Genomic DNA, 25,220 nt, shown 5'->3' on the forward strand with positions numbered 1-25,220 from the left:
CCCCTCTCCCATTTCATAGTCCCTCAGAATTCTCTCCAGGGATCTCTTGTTAAGAACCCCTGGGCATGCTTTCCTCACAGCTTTCCACGGGAGGAGGGGTGAGTTCTCTGCCTGGTGACTTTGGGAAAAAGAACTCAGCCTGCTCAATCCTGCTCTCCTCAGCTCAGCCTCTGGCAGGCCCCTCCCTCTTCCACGTGGCCTGTCTGCACAACGCATACCTTCGCGGCACCCTCTGTCCTGCAGAGAGACCTACCCTGGAAGGGAAACATGAAATTGCTGAGCTATGCCAGACACTAAGGGGGCAAACCTATCTCTTTTAGGAGTCGTGTTCACCATCCTCTGCAGTGGTACTAAGCCATATGCTGCAATCCAGCTTTTATCAGTAATAAAGCTGCCATTGAGGTCTCCGAATGTCTACTGTGGTCAGCCTCTCTGTCGACCTCCCATTGGATCCCCAGGCAGCATGAGTGTGTGGCTGAAGGGCAGAGACTCTGGAGGCAGACAGCTTGGGTCCCAAGCCAGTCTCTGCTACTACCCACCTGGGACTTTGGAAAAGTGATTTATTTCTCAGTCTCAGTTTCTTCATTTATAAAATGGGAATGATAACAGAACCCACCCCATAGGGTTGTACGAGAATTTAAGGAGTTAATTCACGTAGAGGTCTTAGAATAATATTGGGAATGAGGTGCATGTTCCATCAACACTAGCTGTGAGGATTCTGAATGGGGTGTGGGGAAAAGGTATGCTATTGATTGAGGCCCCAAACCCCAGCAACTTCTACTTGGGATCTAAAATATTTGGTTGCCTGCATGGATTAAGTTAACCATACCTGCAGGATCATATCAACTTATGCTGGCTAAACACAACCAAAGAGTCACATTTTCCCTATTTGAGGGAGACATAATCCCTCTATATGCACTGAGATGTCAGTGCTGGTTTTTAAAATAGTGCGGCAGTAGGCTGAACTCTATGAAACTGACAGTTTTTTAGGCCAAAAATGGTTAAATATCAGTAATTTCATGTGATTTAACCTGATACTTGTATACTGGTATTAAATAGCCACTGCATCCCAGCTCCCAAAAGACCCCCCTGGATTCCCCAGAGCTCTCCAACCAAAGGGTCCCTGGGATCTAGCTGTGGTGTCGAGGCTGGCATCCATTCTGGCTGTTTGGTGCCCTTATAGTTATTAAGGGAAAGGTTTTTAAGAGTCTATTATTTGTTGGGTATCTGGCAACTTGTGTTGGATGGTGAGACCGTGTAAGGCCCTCAACTTATGGTTTGGACTTCAGTTTTCTTAAGCAATCACTTAAAAAAAAACAACAAAAAAAGGGTTTAAGGTCTCTAATTGTTTACTTCGAATCATCAAGGCATCCGTTTATTTTGATTCGTCAAGGCATCCGTGACATTTCTTGAACCTCTACGCTGTGTCCCTGTAAGCCTAATTATCTCAGATCTCGGACACGTAAGATTGAATATCTAGTTCTCTTATAGTTCTCTTAGGACAAGCATGGCATGAAGACTGATTAAGCAGAGGCCCCTAAAAGAATTATCAGAAGGCACATGGCTCCCAATGTCCGCCAGCTGAGGACAACCTCCTAGGGTGTGAAGTCCCTGTTCCCGGTAGGAATGAACAGACTGAACTTGGGGATTGGGTTATAGCATTACTTCCTGGCACTGTGTAAGTCATCTCAAGCACACAACCAATCTGACATCTGAGCTAATGGGAGGTTAGGGGGGTGGGGGCAGACTATAAAAGAATAATTATTTAGGGTTTTCAGAACCTTTAGGATTCGGCTCTATTTCCTAGTCTCTTCTCCAATAGGTGGGCCCATGCAATTTTTCACCTCTTTCCCCACCTGAAGTATCTTTCCCTTCCACCATTCACTGCTGAGATGTACAACACAGCCCACATGCCACTTCCTTCTCAAAGGCTCACAAGGCAGATTCTACAAACTGATGGTCCCTGAATCTCATCAAGGCTGCACACAGGCTTCTTTCACTATGGGATACGCAGATCAGAACTTCCTTCTTCAAAAGACTGGAACCATAGGAGTAAGAGCGTTGACGGAGATAAACAGTAGTTGAGCTCCTGTTATGAATCAAATACTTCTGAGAACTATTGTTTGATCATTCATAGGGCAAATATTTATGTACCAGGCATGTCCTAGGCACTGGAGATAGAATGATAAGCAGAACACAATCCTTACTCGCGAAGACACACCGTTCCTAAGCTACCATTAAAATCTAGATCTTTCTATTTATGAAGCGTGACTTTTGGTAAGGTCATTTGCTACTCTCTCTTTTTCTGCAAGATCACGTAAGCAAATACATATGGTTGAGAAGTAGGTGTATTTGTTTCACTGTAAAATTCCCTCCTTCTCCAAATAAAGAATTGTAATCACTATTCTTCCATCTCAACCCCTACAGGCACTAGTATAAGATAGGAGGTCATTGAAGCAAACTAAAATAAAAGAGCCCAGGGTATATGTACCTATTTTCCCTTGTGACTTAGGACCAATTGACTTCTTCCATGTCTCTATGGACTTTGGTGTGTAACACCCGCAATAACATTTGTCCCTGGGCTACGAAGGCGGTGCATATGCAAGCCAGGCCACCTGCGTGGAGAGGCCTGCTTAATTTACCAGCCAGCGTGTGTAGATATGGAGATGGCCAGACCGAACTCAGCAGCGAGCTCACGCTCAGATAAGCAAGGTCAAGCATCCCTGGGGGCACAGGCAATTACAGAAACGGCAGCTCATTGCAGCCCACAAATAGGTTGCCATTTGCTTCTTGCTTTCTTTTGGGCTTGAGGCCAGTGTCACTCTGGGAGAATTATATTGTAGTATTCATTTGCAAGAAAAAAAAAAGTCTGTGCTTATTTTTTTGTGAGTATAACAATCTTTTTAATGTAAACGGTTTTGAATATTACAGTTTTGGGGCACATTTTTTCACTTTTAGGGTAAAAAGTGAAAAGGTAAGTGGTATTTAAAAAATTATTTTCTTTTTGCTTATTTTTGCAACCATTTTGTGAAGTATTTTTTTTATGTGTGATCCATTGTTGTATATAAGTAAGCAGTTCTTTTTTTAATGAGAGGATTGTAACTGCAGTATTTTACCGGGTGAAGATATTATGTGTGAAGTCTTAGGTACATCTTTGTGTCCAAAGATATCTTTGCTGGGGGAAGTTTCTCAGAGTTGCTGATGTGGAGTAAGTATTTGGAGGAGGATGTTTACAAGGAGCTATACATATCAATGTAGTAATATCTAATTAGCAAAATGACTTTCAAATAAACAATCTAGCTATGTGTCTAAGAAACAATGTCTTTAATTGCCCTGTGACAAACTACGAACGAAACCCAGAGCTCGATAACAGATAGTGGTAAAACCTGTCAATAAAACCAATATTGTTATGCCTCACCAGCTCTGCTCACTTGTTAGAGTGCTGAAAGCAGAATTTTAATGGAGAATTATTTGAAAGACATTTATGCATGCTGGAACACATCTCTGCTTATATGACATGATTTGGTGGAATTTTTTATCCTTTAAAGCTAATCATAAAGGAGCAAAGCACGTACAAAAACATTTAAGTAAAAAGTTTACTCCTTTGAAGACAGATGTGTCTGAAAGGAGAACCCAGCCAGGACTATCAGTACTCAGATCAAACATTTGCTGCGTCTGTTTCTTATTGGGCCAGTACTGTGTACTGTGTACTGCGTACTGGCCCAATGTGATCACCATCTATTCAGGCTAAACTTCACTTGATGTTAGTCAACACTTTCATCACAGTAATATTCTTGGTCTACTTTAAGATGTTTATTATTAAACATTTTGTTATATTAAATTTACTGAATTCTTCAATAATCTATTAGGTGATTTTTAAATATTACTCTGATTTGTGTGGATGGGAATTACCATGACTTTATAGTCAAGATGGGGAACTGAACATATTTCAATTACCTTTCAGGAAGTCATGGAGTAAAGATTAAGACCCAGAGTGTAGATAGGACTGTGGTAACCCTGGCCTCTCACTACCCTGCCTATTTCTCCTCTGTCCTTCTGATAACAATCCTTTGTTTTCCTTTTGGTGCTAACCCTGACCAGCCCACGTGAACTTGATAGGGCTGGTGGTCACAGTGACCTGCCCTCTCCTGACCACAGGAGCCAGGCACATGACTCAGAGCACACCGTTGGCATGACCACAGTGATTGTTCAGAAATTGACACATGGATCAGTTTGACCCAATCATTGATGGTATCCTCTAAAATTTTTCAGTTGGAGTTAACTGTTTTCCAGTGGAGTTGCTAAGCTGAGAGGATGCGATTGGCAGTCATCGGCAGTCATCTTGGAAAGACACAGGTTGAAGAATGAAGCAAGCTAGGTTACAAGAGATGAGGAATGGAGAAACGGAGTCCTGAAGACGTTACTTAGGTCTTGATAACAGCTGTAACTGAAACCAGTGATAATTCTAAACCTTTCAGAAATATGGGATTGCCTTTTTTACAAGAGCTAGTTTGAGTTGAGATTCTGTCATTCTAAACTCAGATTAATACAGAGGGTTACCTGTTTGGCAACATCCAAAGTGGACTTATCTTGATTATAAAGCCTAAGTCTAATTACAACTTAGAAATCCCACCAAAACAGGGGTCTCCTCTACTAAGGTGGAGGATACAGTTTAGAAGATAGTCCCGCTAATTCAATAAAATGTACCGATAAGTGTTATTAGAGACCTCCAAAAATCATATTATACTACATTTCCACATGACTTCTCTTTCAGTTACTGTATATTTATAGAGGGTATCCTCTTTGTGAGATAATTCATTCAGTTTATTGAGTTATACACACAAAGTGATAGAGAAAACAGTAAAAACAAAAGAGAACATCTTCCTTTCTCACTTGGTTGTTATAAATACTCCCTCAGAAGTGGCCGAGTCTAGCCTCAGTGGCTCCTCTAAGAATATGTTATTACTGCTGGGCTTGCCCCAAGGACCCCATGTCCAACTCTTTTAGTTTTCAAACTTTCTGACCCCACTGGCTGACCCCTAACCTCTCTGCTTGATAACATTCACACTTGCATCTTGTCTTCATGTTGCCATTTCTCAGCCTTGATTCTATTTCTAAGTCCCTCTGTCCTCAACCCCAAACTGTCATCCCTTCTTCTGGGCTGTTTGTGTTTAATGACAATTCTTTAAGTAAAACTCCTCCTGGACTGACCTATACTCCAGGACTCTTCCATTCCTCACTCTGACTTTTGAGAAGTCTCCTTGCCTCCCAAATCTGGTCTGTCATTTCTAGGATATGACATTAGAGTCATTAAGGGAGCCTTTCCCAATCAGGTCTCTGAAATCTAAATTTTCAGAGATTCATTCTCTTGTCTCATTTCCTCCCTTGATAAAATGCTGACTTCTCTGGGAGAAGTAACACAAGAAATTTCATTAATGTTTTCCTTTGGGGCATGCTGGATGTTTTGGTTGACCCTACAATATCCATTCTGCTGGCACCCTTGTGTGTAGCAGCACTGGGGATCAGAGGATTGAGCCAGTTCCAAGGAAAGGGGGACCCTGATTAGTCTCAGTTAATCATGGCTATCTTCTTCCCCTTAGCAGTTGGTTCAGGATCTCAGACAGAGTGTAGCATACCATGTACGAAAGCTCAGGGGTAAATGACACATGTTGATCGAAACAGACAGAAAGAAAGCTTTGGTTCAATGTCTGGGGAAAGCATCTTTCTCTTCCTTTCTCCCCTGTCCCCATTCACTTGCCTTCCTCCCCTCATGGATACAAATGAGGAAGCCTAGGGACCTATGATTGGTACATGCAGCCATCCTATGACTACAGGGGAAACAACCTCAGGATGAAGCCGATGTGGTGTTTAGCAGAGCAAAGTGAGAGAAAGAGCCTGAGTGTTTCCTGACATTGTCCAGTCATTGGATAGTCCAGTCCTTATCAAGACTTCTAGATAAGTGAGTCATACATTCTGGTTCAAACCCTTAGATTTAAAAAAGCTAATGTAACTAATACAAAGGGTTTATTAGTGTTCTTTTGGATCAGGCTTTGGGTCCAGGAGAATAAATAGAGCAAGAAACAGGTAAAAGGAGAATATTTTTCAGAGGAGGACTCAATCAGATAGAACGTAGAGAAAGGGAACGAAGAACACCAGAAATAAACTTCTCATCCTTTGCGACATGCCTGAGAGTCGGCACTCTAGCCAAGTAGCCTAGAGATGTGATTATATTTTCCCATTAATCAGGGATAAAGTCGCCTCTTCAAAAATTTTCTTTGAAACCCTCTAAATTATGCTACACCAAGAGAAAGACTTGTCCAGTGTTTTCAGGCAAAGATCGTCAGGTTGGGCCACAAGTCCAGCAAATAATAATAAGAGCTAACATTAATATTTATGGGCCACTTTGCATTTTACAAAGGGCTTCCACTACCCGGTTTCATTTGAGCCTGAGAAGAACTCTCTGGAGTGAATTTTTATTATTTACGTTGTACAGATGAAGCAACAGAGACTCAGGGAGAGGAACTGAACGGCGCAGAGCCCCCCAGCTGGTGGTATTGAATCACCAGAACGCTAGAGTTCTGACTCGGGGGCTCCATTGCTTCCGCTGTCCCACACTGCCTCCCTGACGTTCCATGCGGCCTCGCCATTCCCTGGCAGGCAGCTGTTTCCTCCTAATTCAGAATCAGTTTTCCTCTACGGCCTCTTTTTGGGAAGGCAGCCCCAGGGCCTTCCTTATCAGTCTGTGGTTGCTAGACTTCTCTTACCATGAAAAGGGCTTTATTTCTTGGCATCTAATCCCCTTCCTTATCCACTCCCTCTTTCCATTGCATCACTGGGTTTCCTGTTGGTTTTGAGCTATGAATACCCAGGCTGACAACTGGAGTCAATTTCTGCATTTGGTTCAAAGGAAACTCAATTGAATGGATTCTACACAATAGTGAACTTAGTGGATCATTACATCTTAAGTAATTCCCAGGAAATGCGATGAAACGATAGAAAAGGTCTCCTTAATCCTAAATGATATGAGCTGAGAGTGAATAAGCTGTTTGGTTTTTAATAACACTCGTGAGACTATTGATGTCTTACCATAAATATGGAAGAAAGAAAAAAGAAGAAAGAATGAAAAGGAGTGAAAAAGTAGAAGGAGAGAGGGAGCGAGACAAACATATGTGCAACATTGGGAGTCAAAGAGTATGTATATACAATAATTTTCTAACCTCTAAAGTTTTTCTCTCATTTTTGAGTTAAATTAGGTATTGCTTAGAAAGAACAATTACCATTCCACCTGAGTACTACTGAATGCATTAAATCTGTAATTTGTGTGATGGGTTGATGGAGTTAGCAGCTGACAAAATGGCAGATGTAATCAATAACCTACTGACTCACAAACCATTTGATTTGGCCCCAAAACACCTATTATGTTTGTTTGTTAATCTCATGAGCAGACTATAGATAAATTACAAAACAGTGTTGATCTTTCTCTATAATCGTTTATTTTTCCTTCTTCCAATAAGCCCTTACAAATTAAGATGGGAAGTAGAGGTTAAGAATTCATAGGTCAAATCTTGTTTTAATCATTTTTCCTGGTGTACAATTGCATTTTTTCATGGCCCAAATGCCTCCCTCCCTGCTTTAGTGAGGCATGCAATTGTTTCATTCTGTCTTATAAATATTATGATTTGTTAACGTGAAACTTAGATGAGGGTCAGAACATATCAACCTGGGACTATTAGGTCGAGAGAACTTTCTCCAGCCCTTCTCTGTGGCTATGATATCTTTGAATTCACAGATGTGGGAGATTTAGGTGCTGGGGTGTCTACACTCAAGAAAATGATAGGCTGAGTTTTGTATTTGCTTAAACTTTGTCTTTTATAAATGAGTAGTAGCCAATTTATTTAAAGCACTGATGAATGAGAGGAAGTCTGAAAGCGAGCATTTGACTCATTCTCATCTTTACTTTTAGGATGACAATAATCTTTGGAATCAAGAAACATTAAAATAAACCATGGAATGGTGGCTCCATCTGATTAGCTTCATTAGAAGAACTGTGAGATTTAGTGAGAATAGTTAAAAGTTGGATTTGGCACAAATCTTAATTGTTAATATGCAGAAGGTAATAGAAGGAAAGATTTTACATACACCAGATGACAGAGTTATAGTGTAGATGAGTGTGGGAAAAAAATATGCAGCTTTTGGACGTATAACATTCTTTAAGTTGACATAGAGTATATTTGTGTAGTGAAAAATGTTCAAGAGAACAGACACCATGGCATGCCCATCCTAAGTAGTGTTTCTCCACATTGATGGAGGGGAACTTGGTAACAGGAGCAAAGCCGTAAATGGTGCAATCATTCTGAATTTGCATTCACTTAAGGAAAGATTTTTTAATGTTCTAATTTGCTTGTACTTTTTCTGGACTTCATGATTCCTACCTCATTGGCTTGGTATGCATTTACATAGCATAGCTCAGCTGTGCAGGGATTTTTTTTCCACTTGGTAGTATTCTATCCTATCCAAAGTGAAGCTTAGATGAGGGATGAGGGCTGGATAATATTAGCGAGTCATGATTAGGTCAAGGGATATGAGCAAGCCGTGCTGCAGCCTCATGCTATTTACAGCTTTTCTCTCGTAGGGTTTCTGATGTGTGTGTTTGGCAATGCTGCGAGACAAAGGGGGGGGGGGGGTCATCGTTCCAGTTCCTATTTCAGAGAGAGTAGCAGGCACAACATCCACAGCAAATAGTCACTGTTATTTAGCACACAACAGAAATGTTTTATATCCATTATCTCATTTAATCCTTTTAATAAACCGGGAGGAAGGTAATATTATTGCATCTGACAGATGAGGAAAGGGAGATGCAGAAAAGTTAGGTAATGAGCTCAAACTTGCACAGCTGGTGAATGAAAGTGTTAGAGTTTATACCCAGATTTGTCTCCTGCTAAAGCCTGTGCCTTTGTTACTCCACTCTGAGACTTTTTAAAAGTAAGATTTTGAGAAGGTAAGAATAAGATGGGGCCACTGGTTCCACCAGTCTTTCTGCATTTGTCACATTCTCTCTCAACTGCATTTTCTCCTTGCTCCTTCATCCACCACATCCAAGCAGAAAACAATGGGATGGAAGCAAAAAAGAGACACTAATTGTCACCGATTTAGAAGTCAAAGAAGCTTGTCTACTGTCTTCTAAAGTAGACTCTAGAACGCTATGCTGCCATGTTCCCAAATTCCAAACTCAGAGGCTCCGCTCTTTCCACTGAGCAAATTATCAAGAAAATCATTTAGATGGGATTTCCTCTGAAATGTAAATAAATCTTATTTCAGAATTTTGAGTACAAAGACGCCTTATCATTTATTTGTATCTCAATCTTACTCTGTTGGTCTGATCCAGTGGTTCCCAAATCTTGGTATGAATGAGACTCATCCAGGTGTGAATTAATTAGTGTTATTTGGTTGTAAGAACAGAAATCTTCTCGGGTTACTGTAAGCAGCAAGGATTTGGGCAGCTCTCAGAAATAAAGAGAAGTCTGGAGAACAGGCCAGAAAAAGGAGAGGGCCAGGCACCTCTAGGTGTATAGGTAGGAGGAACTAATTTTGGTTTCCACCTACACTTAACTTTGTGATCTCATTGAATCCCAAGATTTTAATAACTGTCTTTGGTAGCCAGAATGCTCAGATGGGCTTCAAGACTCTCACCCACTGTGTGTTAGTCAGTGTTCTCCAGAGAAGCAGAACCGAGAGTACATATATATACTATATATATGGAGACCGAGAAGTCCCACAATTGGCTGTTTGCAAGCTGGAGACCCAGGAAAGCCCATGGTGCAGTTCTAGTCCAAATTCAAAGGCTCTAGACCCAGGAGCTCCCATGTCCAAGGGCAGGAGAAGATGAATGTCCCAGCTCAACAGAGAGCAAATTTACCCTTCCTTCGCCTTTTTGTTCTATTTAGGCCCTTGACAGATGGCATGATGTCCACCCACATTAATGAGGGTGATCTTCTTTACTCAGCCTACCATTAAAGTGCTAATCTTTTCCAGAAACACACTCACAGGTACACCCAGAAATAAGATTTTACCAGCTATCTGGGCATTGCTTAGCCAAGTCAAGTTGACATATGAAGTTAACCGTCACACCCTAGTGTGACACGTCGTATATAATTCCCTCCCCTTGAGTGTGGGTGAGATTATGAATATGATGGGATATCACTTCTGTGATCAGGTTACTAATCAGCCGACTTTAAGTTCATCAGAAGAGAGGATTATCCTAGGTTTGCCTGATCTAATTAGCTGAGCTCTTAGAAGAGGGATGGACCCCTCCTGGGGTCAGAGATTCTATGAGAAAAAAATTCCCTTGCTCACCTTGAAGCTGAAACCTGCCATAGAGGAGGCCACATGGCAGGGAGCTGTGGGTACCTCCAAGAGCTGAGAGTGAACCTGAGTATAGCCAGCCAGAAAGTGGGACCTCAGTCCAATAGTTGCAAGGAGCTGAGTTCTGCCATCAAGCAGCCAGCTTGGAAGAGGACCAAAGCCTCATTGCAGCCCCAGCCAACACCTTGATTTCAGTCTGTGAGAGATCGAGCAGAGAACCCAGCCACCCTCTTTCTGGACTTCTGATCTACAGAACTGTTGAGACGGTAAATGGATATTGTGTTAAGCCGGTCAGTTTGTGGTAATTTGTTACAGAGCAATAGGAAATGAATACATGCCATCTATACGCTGATGACTCTAAAATTTATATTTCCAGTTCAGATCTCTCTCCTGAACTTCAGTCTGATACACAACCGCCTACTTGATATTTCTACTTGGATGTCTAATAGACATCGTGAACTTGACGTGTCCCAGCTTGAGCTCTCCATATTGCCTTTCCCCCAACTCACTCTTCCTGCAGTCCTTTGATGTCAAAAATGACATCTCTACACTTACAGTCACTTAACTCAAAAACTTTGAATCATGTTTCATGTTCAATCCATCAATTTGAAATTTTGACTCTAGTTTGAAAATATTTCCAGAATTAACCACTTCTCACTAATGCCTCTACTATCACTCTGATCCTTGTCACCAAGGTGTTTCACGTGGAATAATGCAATAGCTTCTAATAGGCCTCCCAGATTTCACCCTGGCTCTCTTAGTCTATTTTCCACATACCAGTCAGAGTGATGCTATTAAATGAAAGATGAGGTCACTCATCTGCTTAGACCCTTCAATGGCTCTCTGGTAGACTGAGTTATTACTCCCAATTCTCCATCTCTCCCTTTGCCATATGACTTTGCAGTCCTTCTCACTAGAGGTGAGGTATTCTGCCCCATTGCTTGACTTGGGTTTGGCCATGAACTTGCTGTCAGCCTGTAGACCGAAGGGAGGAGAGGTGTGCAGAAGTGAGAATGTCTCAGTTCTGAGTTTAGGCCTTAAAAATTATGACGTATTTCCGCTTGCCCTCTGCACTCTGCTCTCACTGTGAGAACATGCCCTGGCTAGCCCAACTCTTCAAGGAGGATGAGAGACACTAGGAACGGACATGGACCCAACCTGCCACTTAACGCTGTCCAGTTGAGCTCAGCCTAGATCTGGCATGTAGGTATGTGAGCAAAATAAATGCTTATAGCAGAAAGTCTGTGCTTGTTTCTTTCCAAGCAATAGCTGAGACAGGTTCAACAAGAAACCAAAGTGCTTCCAATGGCCTCCAAGTCTCTGTACCTTCTGTCCCCCTATAGCCCTACCCTCTTCCCTACCAGTCCTCCGCTCACTTGCTGAACTCTAACCACATTGGGCTCTTTGCTTCTCTCTGACCTTGCCAGGCCCACATCCACTCAGGTGTTTCCCTTTGTTTCCTCTGCTTGGAATCCGTCTGCCCCTGAGAGCCTCCTGGCTGGCTCCTACACTGCCTTCAGTTTTTCAAGCAAATGTCATCTTCCCAGTGAGAGCCGTTTGCAATTGCAACTGCATTCATTTCCTCTCCCTGTCTCCCTTCCTTGGTCTATTTTTCTCTACAGCACTTATTACACTACTAGAAATTTTATTTACTTATTCCCCATCTGCAGCCCAACTAGAATGTAAACTTCACAAAGGGAGGGCATTTTTGTCTGATTTGTTCACTCCCTGAAGCCCTAGTTCCTAGAATGGAGCTCAATAATGTTTATTGAATAAATGCAGGCAGAAAGGAAGTCAGGGAGCCACTTTTTTTTTTTCCTCCTTGTGTGTTATCCTAACCCCAGAACCAATGTCTTAGGAGGGATTGATCCTGGCTTGGATCTCAGTCCTACTTCTTGGCCAGGGAAAGCAGGACAACTTTGTTCCTGGGCCCTCCAGCGGGGAGGGGGAGTCACACACGGGAACTGGGCATGCTGTAACCTAAACAAGGGGGAAGGGATGACAGAAAGCTGAGTAACAGACAGCGGTCCATTACACCAGGCTGGAGTTAACTGCGCCCATCCTCATACCACGTTCTAGGGCTTCCATCTCAGAGAGTCTGCAGCTCATATTCTGAGAAACATCAGATGCTGTAAAACACCTTAGACAAGTCCTTTGAGAATCTCAAAGAAAGACGGGGAAATTTGAGTCTCTTCTCCTTGTGTGAGGCCAAGAGGAAACCGCATTTGAAGCCCTTAGAAGAAGTAAGCCCTGGGGACCTGGGATAAGGAGCCCACACAGAATAGGAAGCATCCCCATGGATTTCTGAGAGTTTCCAGGCTTCCATCACTGTTGGCATCTGGAATCCCTGATTGAGCCCTTCACCACCCCTCTGGTCTTTTCTCCACCAGAGCCACTGTCCCAGGCCTCAGAGGCCCAGTGAGCCTCAGCTCGCACTTCCTGGTTGGCAGGTCAGGTGAAAGATGGTTTCCACCTGCGGCCAGGGCTGCAGTGTGCGGTACGTATTCTTGCCACACTGGGAGATTGCCCAGCAGCACTCTCCCACTGCTGCTCACGGTGTGCGGCTCGCTGTGACTACAGTGCACTTTAGCTGTAGAGCGTGTAACAGGCTTCTGTGGGTTGGCCCCAGGACCTGACTGCGCCATGCAAATGTGGGAAAGAGCATTCTGAGCCACAGACACCAAGTAACTGACCCATTTTTGGAAGGCAGATTGTTTGTAAGCTGGAAATTGTCTGTACTTCTAGGGAAGGAAATCTACACAGTCTTTCTAGGTAAAGTGACTCAGTATTTAATAGCTTGCTGAGACTGATTTCCTTCTTTCCCAATCTCCCTGCCATTTTGATGTAAGCATCAACGTGGGATGTTGGTTGTGAAGCTGGCATATGTTCTTTAGTTTGCACAATAAGAAACACTTATCCCTTATGTTCTAAAACTTTGTCACCAGAGTGCCTTTACCATCATTTAGTCACTCAATTATCCATCTTCAACATTTTCTGTTTAGTGAGAATAAATATACTTCTCAGCTAGGTAGCTCATGGAGAAATTGATTAAGGAGGTGAAATTATGTGAATAACTGTGAGCTCCTGAGAGATAGTTGTCATTTAAATTCATTCATTTATCCTGCATTTTGGAAATGTGTTTATTGACTTGTTGCCATCTTACCTACTGTTACTAGTTTAAGGCATTTAAAATTTTACTTATAATTTTTTTTTTTAAAAAGATTGGCACCCGGGCTAACAACTGTTGCCAATCCTTTTTTTTTTTTCCTGCTTTCGATCTCCCCAAAGCCCCCCTGTACACAGTTGCATATCTTAGTTGCAGGTCCTTCTAGCTGTGGGATGTGGGACGCTGCCTCAACGTGTCCTGACTAGCAGTGCTATGTCCGCGCCCAGGATCCAAACCCTGGGCCACGGCAGCAGAGCATGCGAACTTAACCACTCGGCCACGGAGCCGGCCCCTTTACTTATAATTTTAACACCATAGGTATTTCTAAGTCCTGGAAATTAGGTTTGAAGGGTCAGGGTATTTGAATAATGATAACAGTAGGAGTAGTAGAAATGATAGTAATAGTGATAACAATCATAATAATGCTAGAAGCAATCATTTTTGAGACTTTACAGTGTGCTATGGAGAGGCCAGGCAGTTATAACATGTCACTTAAGCTTCTAAATCTCTGATTCATCTCATATCTGTCAAACAGAACTTTGTTTAGGGAGTCCAGGTTTTAAGTCAGATGAATGTGGGTCTGAATCCCACCTCTGCCACTTAACTGGCTGTGTGATGTTGGGCCAGTTACTTAACCTCTTTGTAAAGTGGGAATAGCAATTCTTATCTCATAGGATCTTTGTGAAACTGAAATGAAACGCAATGATGTATACGAAGACTAAGTATGGAGTCAAATGGTCATCTCTTAATAGATGATGGCTGTTAATAATGATAATAAACATCACGTGTTACACACAGCAAAGCTCCTCATCAGGGTCAATAATCAAAGAGGGGTTGAATGAATAGGAAAAACTCCTACCGCTCAAGGCTTAAGGAGATAATACACGCCTATTTCAGTTTGAATGATCATCACAATTTGTTAACCATAAATAAATGCAAAGATTAGGGGACCTTACAAGGACTCTACCTTTAATTACATCCCCAAATCTGAGATGGGTGAGCCATCAATTATTGCTTCTAAACACTTTATTACTTTCTCACTGAGGTTTCAGCTTTTGAGTTGTGCAAGCACCATCAATAAAAAGCAGGGTTCATGGGAGGTGGGGGTTGGGAGGCAAGAAAGACATTCTTTAAAAAACACTTTGCCCAAGACAACTTTAAACACTAGAGAATGATGCAGGCAAATTAGCATCATGATCTATGGGAGCAGAAGGCATGGTGATGATTTTCCCATAAGAAAGACATCTATTTTGGAATTCTCAGTGTTTCTTACTTTCTCTACCATGGGAGTCAACACAGTTTGGACTTACTGAGTCACTGTCCCTGGAGTCTTTTCCTCTGAATTTTAAACCAAAAAAAAAAAGGGGGGGAGATTAAAAAATGGCAGAAGAAATGCAAGGAATGGAGGAAAAACAATGAGGGAAAAGAAGAAATGAGCAAGAAAGAAGCAGAAAAGGAGAGGAGAGGAGAGGAGAGCGAGGAAGGAAAGAGAACAAATCAGTGTGCTGTGGCTGAGGCTCAGAGTTAAAACACAGCGTTTCACTTTGTTCCGATTAAGTAAAATAAAAGTTGAAAATATTTTGATTATTTAAGCATTATTGAAAATAGCATTTCAAAATCTGAGAGTTTATTCAGTCCATAGGCATCCTATTTACCTAATGGCAAGTGTTTATTGAGTATTTACCGTGTGTCTCACTTTGCTGGGGCGACAGGTGGGACTTCTCTGTGGATCAGAGTCTGCTCCCTCAGGCTTGTGATCTGCTTGGGGGTATAAAACAATTAGAAAGCTAGATACCCTGTAATTAAGAAGCAAAACTTGATAGAAAGGCAGTTTGTTTCAGTTCCACAGTCTTCTAGAAGGAAAAAAAGAGTGGCCCAGCCAAATACCTCTGGGAAGTTCTACTACCTGCCTCTTCTTCTAGGAGAATCATCATGCGCATTAGCGTATTGAACTTTCCTTCTTTCGGTAAAGGAACTGTCTTAGCCTGGTCTCCCTCGAAGGCAGAGGCTGTCAAAGCTGTGTGCAGGGAGTTTATTTGGGAGTGTGAACCCAGACAGCAAGAGCAAAGGGCAAAGGGCAAAGGGGAGTGAGGTTGGGAAGGAAGGAGAGAAGGCCGGCACAAATATGTGTTACTGACTCTGAGTCGACCACCACGAAGGGCACCTGGTGCTTCACCTCGTGGGGCTTTTTGCAGGGAAACCAAAACATGAGAAAGCAGGGAAAAAGTTGAGAAGGAGAGAGTGGAATCTTGGGAGGCATCATTTCAGCCTAGGACTAGAGTCCTATCAAATGAGTCTCAGAACTGTCCACTTGGAAGACAAGAGGGGGAGTGTTTATTCACTGGCTCCTGAATCGCCTTGGTCAAGGATGGCCTCCATGTGTATTGACTCCTTGCACCTCTGAGTTGCACATAAATGATTGCTGAGCCATTCCCATGGAAGAATTGTGCTTCACCAGCAGTGGCTGGAGGAAGAGGTGGGTTCAAGAGGTTTTGGAGTAGTAAAGCAAGCACTGGCCAATCCAGACACCTACAGAAGCTTTAAAAATTCTTGTTAGCTGCCATCTTGTGGAACTATTATTCTGCTGAATACATTTTGGTAAACATAGGAATTCTTTCTTTGCATGGTAGATACAGGAATTGGTCCAACTTCGGACATGGCTTTATCCATGGACTCAAATAATGTTTCTCAAATCTCTCTTTTTATTGACTTTTGCCCTGCTTTTTAGGTTTTGGTTTCATTTCCCAGCAGCCTCCTTTTCCACCTGGTAAGAAAGTTGGACCCTGGTAACTCCCAGTAGTTCACTTGTCACACTCTTCCCTTTACTCCTGGGTACACAATTAGATGATTTTTCCCAGCCTCGATTGAAATTAGGTGTGACCATGTGATGGGTTCTGGCCCATGGAAGGTGAGCAGAAGTGATGCAGGCCAACCTCCTTCATGGGCCTTCACTCTCTCTCTTACTCTCTTTCCTCAGCTGCCCATAGGCTGCAGGGGATCCAGCGAGGACTCTGTGGCCCAGGGATGGAGGGAGCCTGGGTTCTTGATACACCACGTGGAAGGTCACCTGCCAAATGCCCACACTGGACTGTTAGGTGAGCAAGAATAAAAACATCTATAGTGCTAAGCCACTGCAATTTTGATGTTGTTTGCTATAGCAGTTAGCCTACCGTAATACACCTCTCATGATCCATATGCTCATATCAATTCTTGAAAAGAATTCTCCTTATCTCAATTTGGGTTATTTGGCCAGTGCTGGGCTAATCAGAGTTTCCAGGGGACTGGGAGGAGAAAGAGACACTTGATCCCCACCAGAAGCACATGGCATGGGAGCTGGATAGCTTACAAAGCAAAGAGAGATGGGACAGGAAAAAAAAAAAAAAGACGCCATGGCTGTTGGTACCAGATCTACACCAGCATCGGATTCCAGACTTGGCTTTACCACAATTTGCAAGTCTGGCCCTGGGTGTGCTGCTCATCCATTCTGGGCCTTGGTTTCTTCCTTGGTACAATGTGAGAATTGGGTTGGATAGTTTCTAATGCCTTTTCCAACTTTGAGATTATTTTTGTAATAAAATAATAAAAAATTAAGCTGAACAGATTCTACTCTTTCTGATGTGGATTAAGTGGCACTGCAGAGAGTCCTTCTGCCCTCCTCATTTTTACAATCGTCATGGGAAACACGGGCTGCTGCTGCCCATCCTTGGCACTATCTTCCACCGTGCGATGAATGCAAGCTGCAGCCGCGGAAGCTGTAGATCCAGTGGGTCAGCGTCATCCACATGCAGTGAGGAGGGAAAACACAGGCAGCTCTTCCACTGGTTCTGCACCTGCAGAGGCAGACCGCCCACCAGTCCTACCTCAGGCTTGGCCAGGGGTGTTTGAAAGGCGGAAGCAAGGAAGTCCCAGGGTCAGAGCCATTTCCCTTGTGGATGGCCTTCCTGGGGGCCCTGTCTCAAAGATCTGGACCTTTCAGTTCTAAACAGGGTAAGATGAGGGAAATAATTATCCTGCCCACTTGATAGATATTTAGTCCAGAAGGGGATTGAGTACAGATTTAGAAACGGCAGAGGTGGGGTCAAATCAGTGGCTGGCAGCCGTGTGTGGCAGCCACGTGGGCAGAACTGAGAACAGAGGATGGAGTGAGAAAATTCAGAAGCAAAGAGAACACTTCCAGGAGGAAGTAGAGTGCTCTGAAAGGTGCAAGGCGGTGAGAAATGGCGTTTATAAGGATTTACAGGGAAAATGGCAAAGGACAAAAATAAACTGTGATAACCACATGCTGAGTCACTTTGGAGGCATCTATATGTTCTTAGCTGCCACTACAAGAACAGGGTAGAACATAACAAAAGAGGAAGAGGAGAGGAAAGAATCAGGGTAGACAGGCTGGGATGCAGCCACGCCTGTCCTGGCTGGACGAATTTTACCCTGTTTCTGTAAGGTGGAATCTGTGGTCCCAGATAGTATAATTGGTTGTATTTTCAAAGTGAATTGTTTTAATGATGCCTGTTAACTTTCTCATGCTAATCCCTTTTTGTGGCAAACCTCTTAAAGACCCTAAGCAGATATTTTTTCTACAGCATGGGTCCTGCTTTGAATCTAAGCTGATGTCTTTGCGTGTTAGGAAGGCTGATGGGGTAGAGCTCAGACATCTTGTGGCGAGGAACCAAGTTGTGTCCTGGATGAGGAACGCCCTTGAGAAAAGATCTAGGCTCACATTCTAGATTCAATAGAAAGTGACTGTGTTCTGAGGGCAGGGTTGGTCTACAGAAGCAACTGTCATGGTGATGGATCTTGTAAATGTACATCTGAGTTGGTGGGGGGTGTGAAACTAAAAATGTGGGGAGAATTGCATCCACTAAAAATGTCTAAGACATTCCTTCCTTCCTTGATCCAACAAGTATTTGCTGAGCACTTACTATGTGGCAGTCCTGGCACTTGTCACTGGGGTAGAGTGACAGGTACCTGCCCTAGCTCACATTCAAGGCAGGTAAGACCCTTGATGAATGAGGTAAACCTAGCAAGTGTCAGCTGGTGATGAGAAAATAATGAGATTAGTGAAGTTGAGAGGAGTATGCACTTGCGGGGATGTCTTGGTGAAACTTGAAAGATGACAAAGAACCAGCCAGGCAAGGAGCAGAGTGTTTCCGGCAGTGGGAATAACAGCTGCAAAGGCCCTGAGGAGGGAAGGAGTTGGCATGTTCTGTAACCTGAAAGGAGGCCAGAGTGACTGAAGCATAATGAACAGGGTCAGAGAGACAGGAAGTGAACTGGTCATTTAGAACAGAGTTTCTCAACCACAGTGCTATTATTGTCATCTGGGACCAGAAAATGTTCTGTTGTTGGAGACTGTCCCATGCACTGTAGGATGTTTTGCAGCATCCCTGACGTCTACCCACTAGATGCCAGTAGTATCCCCAATTGTGACAGCCAACAGTGTCTGTAGACATTGCCACGTGTGTCCTGGGGGGTTGAGAACCAAAAGGAAAGTGGAACACTAAGGAGGGCTTCTAAAATGTGAAGCACAAGAGGAGGGCATCGTCATGGTTAATTTTATGTATCTACTGGCTGGGTCATGGAACCCAAGTTTCCTAGATATTTGGTCAAATATCATCCTCGATGTTTCTGTGAAAGTATCTTTCAGATGAGGTTAACATTTAGATCAGTAGACCTTGAGAAAAGCACACTGCCCTCCATAATGGGGGTAGGCTTCATCCAGTCAGCTGAAGGCCTTAAGAGAAAAGAGACTGATCTCTCTCCAAAAGAGGCAAAGACCGCCTCTGGACTCCAGCTGCAGCATCAACTCTTCCCTGGGTTTCCAAGCCTATGGACGTATCCTGCGGGGTTTGGACTTGCCACTCCTTAAAACCTCGTGAGCCAATATATATTCCTGGGACTCCAGCATCTGACAAGTGCCCCTGCCTGGTGGAGTGGGCTGAGGGATGGGGGCAACAGTAGCGAGTGGCTAAAACCCAACTGATAGCCTAGAGAACACCGAAGAGAACGCACGCTTTGTCAGGGAGGCCAATTTTTTGGTAGTAGGGCCAGAGCAGGGCAAGCAGCGAGGCATTCTCAGAAAGCCCCATGGTTAATGGAGGCAGGGCAGAGAAGCTTGTCCAAGGGGTACTCCTACCAATGAGTGGGCAGGACTTTAAGGGAGGCTGGAGATAGCATCAACAGAAGTGATAGTCAAGGAAATATAGCCACTGCTGTTTTGTGATGATATTTTAACTCCCAGGCTGATGTGGCGGAACTGGGGATGTAGATATATGAGAAATACCTTCACTGAGGTGGTCTCAAAATGGCGCACAGGTAAGGACAGACTATCTGCTTGCAATCTGTTTCAGAGGTAACAGCACCAGTGCCTGGAAACGGATAATTCTACCCACAGATAGCCATTCTTTCCCCATTTCCTGCCTCTTGGAACATTAAAGAGGTTCTTATGTTGCCAGGTGAATATACCTGACTTTTAGTGGACAAAAACAAGATATATCACCTCACTGAATATTTGGAAGTTGGGTTCTTTTCCAAGAAAAACCAGAGGGAAGAGGAAAAGTGGTTTCTTCTCTATTTCCTGCTAAGAAAAAACACAGGTTTGCTGATTTGAAGGGGAGATTAAAGGGAAGTTTCTTTTTATAGATGTTGATTTTGGAGCGAGTTCCAGCACTCATTGTAACAGGTATCCATCCAGTCTTCTCAGTAAACTTGCTGTGACCTGGCCTTAAGGGGAAGCTTTGGCGGCCTCCATTCCTGGGCTAGGATGCTGACTCCATCCTTCTTCAGGTTGAGTCAGCAACATATCCCATGACTTTTGGGTGATAGGTTCTTTCATATAAGACCATAAAGCAAAAGGCCGTTTCTACATCGTGTTGAATTTTCCGGAGGCTATGACCAGGGATTAGACTGAGGTAAAAAAGTTCAAGAGATATTGCTAAAAAGCATTGAGTAATGCGTGACGTGGCTTAGTCAAGCCCTTCAAGCATTTGTGGAGAGCAAATAAGACCATGGGTAATTGAGAATAAAATGTGTTGCTTTTCACACATTGTGATAGCTTAAGTGAAAATAAATCCCTTCAACGTTTTAATTTCAATGAACTTCATATTATAAGACACACACACACACACACACACACACGGAGTTGAACATTTATTTTTTGGCTTGCGTTGCTTTTGCGATGGATGTAGTTCGCCAAACTCAGTGTTATATAAGCACATAAACGTTTTTCCTAAAATTATCCAATTTATAATCTAAATATAAAAATCTCAAAAAAAAAAAGTCTGTGTTAAAACATGGATAACCAAATAGATCTGATCTTTACTGGGCTAGCCTTTGTCTGTTTTGGCCTTTGTTACTCATTCCAGGTCACTGCTTCCCCACCATTTTTTTCCCACTGACACAGCTCATGGCTAAATCTTCCTGTTGGTCATGGCAGCTCTCTTGGGTGCCATATGGACTCCAACTGCTCTCCTTTCTCGTGTACTGATCTCAGACACCTCAACACCATGGTGAACCAACATGCTGGTTGGCAACTGCAGGTCTAGTTTATAAGATGGTCAGTGTGATGAGACCACATTAAGTCATCAAGTAAACTTGTGACCTCAAACTCTAACAGGTAGGTTGTTATCACCCAGGTCTGTTTATTATTTATTCAGCATTTTATTTAAATAGTGGTATAGTTTGGCCACACATTAACAAAAACTGATATTCCTTAATGAGAATGTGTTTGTAGTAGAAAAAAAATCAGTTCTTTGTACTCAAGAAATCTGGTTGTGGTCAAATCCAAGAGATGACATTACTAGCTCTGTGACTGAGCAGATTACTCAACTTATTCTGAGTTTCAGTTTCCTTATCTATAAAATGGGGCTAAGAATAATGGGCCCTAACACACACACACGGTTGTTGTGGCAATCACAAACAATAAGATGAGTAGAAGTAGTTTGTAAGTTTTAAAGCACTGGGCTTATATAAGATGTGTTCAGTCACAAATAATTATCGAGCGTTCACTAATCTGCTGGCATCCTTGGTGTACTAAACTCTCAGTTTAATATCTAATATAGGGTAAATAGGTAAGATAGGACCCCTGCCCTCAGGGATTGCACCAGGAGAAGCCCACATAATGAAAAGGAACTAACATTCTCTCGCCCCTATCTAAGACGTAATGAGAATTTCAGCTCCGTGATTAATTAGCTTCACAAAGATTTAAATAGCCTTGATTCAACTTTTTGTGCATTAGGTTCAGTTTTGTTTTTGAGTCAAGGTGGTAAGGTTGACACCTTTCATTTATTGATTAAAATAGAACTCTCTTTTTAAGTTATAAAAATAATCTATATTCATTTGAACTAAAGACTACGGAATTGCAAAGAGTAGAAATTATAAGTCCCTTGACTCAGACTGGGTTTGAAGCCCAGCTCTGCTCTCAGTGGCTACAGATGTGACCCATCAGCCTTTGTTTCCTCATCCTTAGACTGAGGTTAATAAACGCTAACAGGAAATCTTGTGAGAATTAAGAGGAAAATGATTTAAAATGCCAAGCATAATGTTGGGTGGATATTTAATAAATGTTGTGGGTTTTTTCCTCCTTACTTTGTTTTGAAAGTTAATTTGAGTGGAATTAACTTTATACGTAATGTAGTGATCGGAAAAAAGTCAGATCTACTATGAATATACATTTGGCTCATTTCAGGTTCCATTTGGGCATAACAAATGTCTCTATATCTCCAGTGCCCATTGGAAAGCCCTTCCTTGTCATTTTGAAAACTAACCATCTTAAGGACTTTTCAGATAGTTGATCATTAACTCTCAGGAAATGCCTAACCCTCTAATTATCCTGGCTGCTTTAAATTTTTGAGCAAAAGGTACAATTAAAAAATTGTCTTTTTGTTTGTTGAATAACTTTAACCTCTAACCACAGTCATTTCCCTGTGTGCACAAACATAGTTAAGTGTCTTTTCTGAGGACTTACAGACTGGAGCAATCAGAATAAGTAATCACTGAAGTTTCACTTTCATTATTCTATAGGAATAGTTTTACTGTAAATGGAAGAAAGAAAATTTCCTGGTTGGCAAAGAAGACAAAAGGTTTCATCTTTCATTGATTTCTCAGGTGTCGTGACTCAGGGCGTATGGGATGAAGCAATTTAGCTAATGAAAATAGATTCTGTTTTCTCCTGAGTTAAAATTAGAGATCCCAAAGAATAGTGGATTTACTAAAACTCTTTCTCAAAAGTCTCCCCCCCGAGGTAGAATGGATTTTGCCACGTCCCATGAAATGGTTGTCTTTCTTTTCTTGAAGGAGGATGGCGTGGTTTTACCACACAGAGCCTGTACTTCAGTGTCGCAGAATCAGTTTTACCCTGGACTCCAAATCTTGTCTTGTGATCTAGGCAAGTTGGTCAACCTCCCTGGGCCTCAGTTTCTTCATCTTTGATGTGGGGCAAACACTGCCTGCCTCATCAGAAGGTCAAGAGGATAGCACGGAAGAATATATTCACATTTCCTGTGTACAATATACACATGATAAAGCTTTATTCTCTCATTCTCTGCCTCCTCTAACTAAAAAATGTTAGACTAGGTGGTTTTAAAACAGAATATCTCTCCTGTCTATGGCAGGCTACAAAGTACATCATCTTTGATTTTTCAAAACAACCCAGTGAAGTAGGTAGGCTTGGACTTAATATTAACACTATTTTACAAATAAAGAAACAGTGCTCAAAAAGGTTATGAGAATTAGCCACCCCCAGTCACATGGCTGGTGAAAGAAGGTACAGGAAGAGGATCCAGGCCATTTGGCACCTGAGTCTGTACTTTTTCTACTCTGCTTAGTCATCCCCATCTCTTTGTGGAAGATCCAGATAGCAAACTTGAATGTATTCTTCTTGTTTTCTAATGAAAACGGTGTCAGTCAGGGTTAAACAAGAGAAGCAGAACTGGTATGAGATTTATCACAAGGAATTGGTTTATGCAATTGTGGGGATTTGCTAAGCAGGCCTGGAGTCTTTGGGGCAGGCAGTCAAGAAGGGAAGATCGTGAGCATGCCAGAACCCTAGAAGCATGAGCTAAAACTTGGAGTCTCTGAACGCAGGGAGGGTCTAGCCCTCTTTTAAAGGACTTGCAACTGATTAAGTCAGGTCTACCAGGAGTCTCCCTATTGATTAATTCAAAGTCAGCTGATTAGGGACCTTAATTACATCTGCAAAATTTCTTCACTGCAGCACCTAGATTAGCATTTGAGTGAATCACTGGGAGAAAGTATGTGTGTATGCTACATCATGGCTTCTACCTCCCTTCGTTTTTCTAACTCCCAGGAGAGGATATCCTTTGTAGTCCACCCTAACCAGAACATACCAGAAAGGAAGTCCTGGGGATGGTAGTTCAGCTGAGCCAAAGTGAAAAATGACAAAACCATCACAATAAATTATCAAAGCCCACCACTGAAGTATATTTCTCTAGTAACATCTTTCTCTGGCATCTATACATACCTTCTGGTAACTGTGAGGGAAGCTTGAGCAAAGTGTGAAAGTGATTGATCACCATGAATTTGCTCCTAGCATTTTGCTATCACGTTCCTGGGACAGAACTTCTATGCACAGTAGCTCTTGTGGACTGGATTTCTGGAAGATTTGCGGAGATGTTGCCCACACGGGGAGTGTTGGCTGGTGGATGCACTGGGCATACACCTCATGGTTGAAGTTGAGGTGCTTATCCATCTCAGACCAAAACAAAGCAAAGCAAAACCAGCCAAACCAAATAAAAAGTGACAACTACAGCAAAAACAAAGCAAGATCAATGGTAATGACACTGATGACACTAAGGCTATATCAGTTTCAGGTTTCTACTTTTCCCTTGATGACTACAATTATTTGGTAATGCTGAAAAAAATCAAGGCACAGACCAGCCATTTGCCTTTACCATGCATTGAGTCCTCCTTTGTCCTTGTGCCTGGAACAATATCCCACTAAGTAGTTGTATTAGTCAGGGTTCTCCAGAGAAACACACATATATATGATTTATTATAGGGAATTGGTTCACCTGATTATGGAGGCTGAGAAGTCCCAAGATCGGCAGTCAGGAAGCTCGAGATCCAGGAGAGCAGTGGTGTAGTTCCAAAGGTCAGCAGTCTTGAGATCGAAGAAGAGCTAACGTCTTAATTTGAATCTCATGGCAGGAAAAAAACCCATGTCCCAGCTCAAAGGCAGTCAGGCAGGAGGAATTTGGGAGCAGGTCAGCATTTTATTCTATTCAGACCTTCACTGATTGGGTGAGGCCCACCCACATGAAAGGGTCATCTGCTTTACTCAGTCTACTGATTTAAATGTTCAACTCACAGAAAGACTCAGAATAATGTTTGACTAGACATCTGAGTACCCTGTGGCCCAGTTAAGTTGACACATAAAATTAATCATCACAGTAGTTTTAGTTTATACCAAGCATGAAAGAAAATCCCAGTTCCATATAGGTGCTCTAATCTTCTTTTCTCAGGATCCCTGGTTTTTTCCTCTGGCTTCCTCAGCTCAATTTGTTCCAAATGTGCTTTCCTTCAAATCACCACTTCCAATTTTTTTTTGCCCAAAAACACAAAGTTGAGTGTTACTATAGACATAGTTACCTGGGAGAGTTGCCTAGCTGTCTGCTAGTCATGCAGAAGGGATTATCCCCATTGGACCTACATGGGAATGCTGTTTTTGGTCTATGCT

At 42.5% G+C, this 25,220-nt stretch overlaps 1 long non-coding RNA gene across 1 annotated transcript in view; it reads right to left on the reverse strand.

Moving 5' to 3' along the window:
* LOC124229507 (uncharacterized) overlaps window positions 1–24,712 on the reverse strand; it is a 42,460-nt gene extending 17,748 nt beyond the window's left edge. The window contains exons 1-2 of the long non-coding RNA XR_006885895.1: window positions 24,556–24,712; window positions 15,213–15,286 (exon numbers count right to left, since the gene is read on the reverse strand). This is a non-coding gene — a long non-coding RNA (uncharacterized LOC124229507). The remainder of the gene's footprint in view (window positions 1–15,212; window positions 15,287–24,555) is intronic.
* Between the last annotated feature and the right edge of the window lie 508 nt (window positions 24,713–25,220).

This window comes from Equus quagga, chromosome 17, assembly GCF_021613505.1.
Source record: "Equus quagga isolate Etosha38 chromosome 17, UCLA_HA_Equagga_1.0, whole genome shotgun sequence".
NCBI lineage: Eukaryota > Metazoa > Chordata > Mammalia > Perissodactyla > Equidae > Equus > Equus quagga.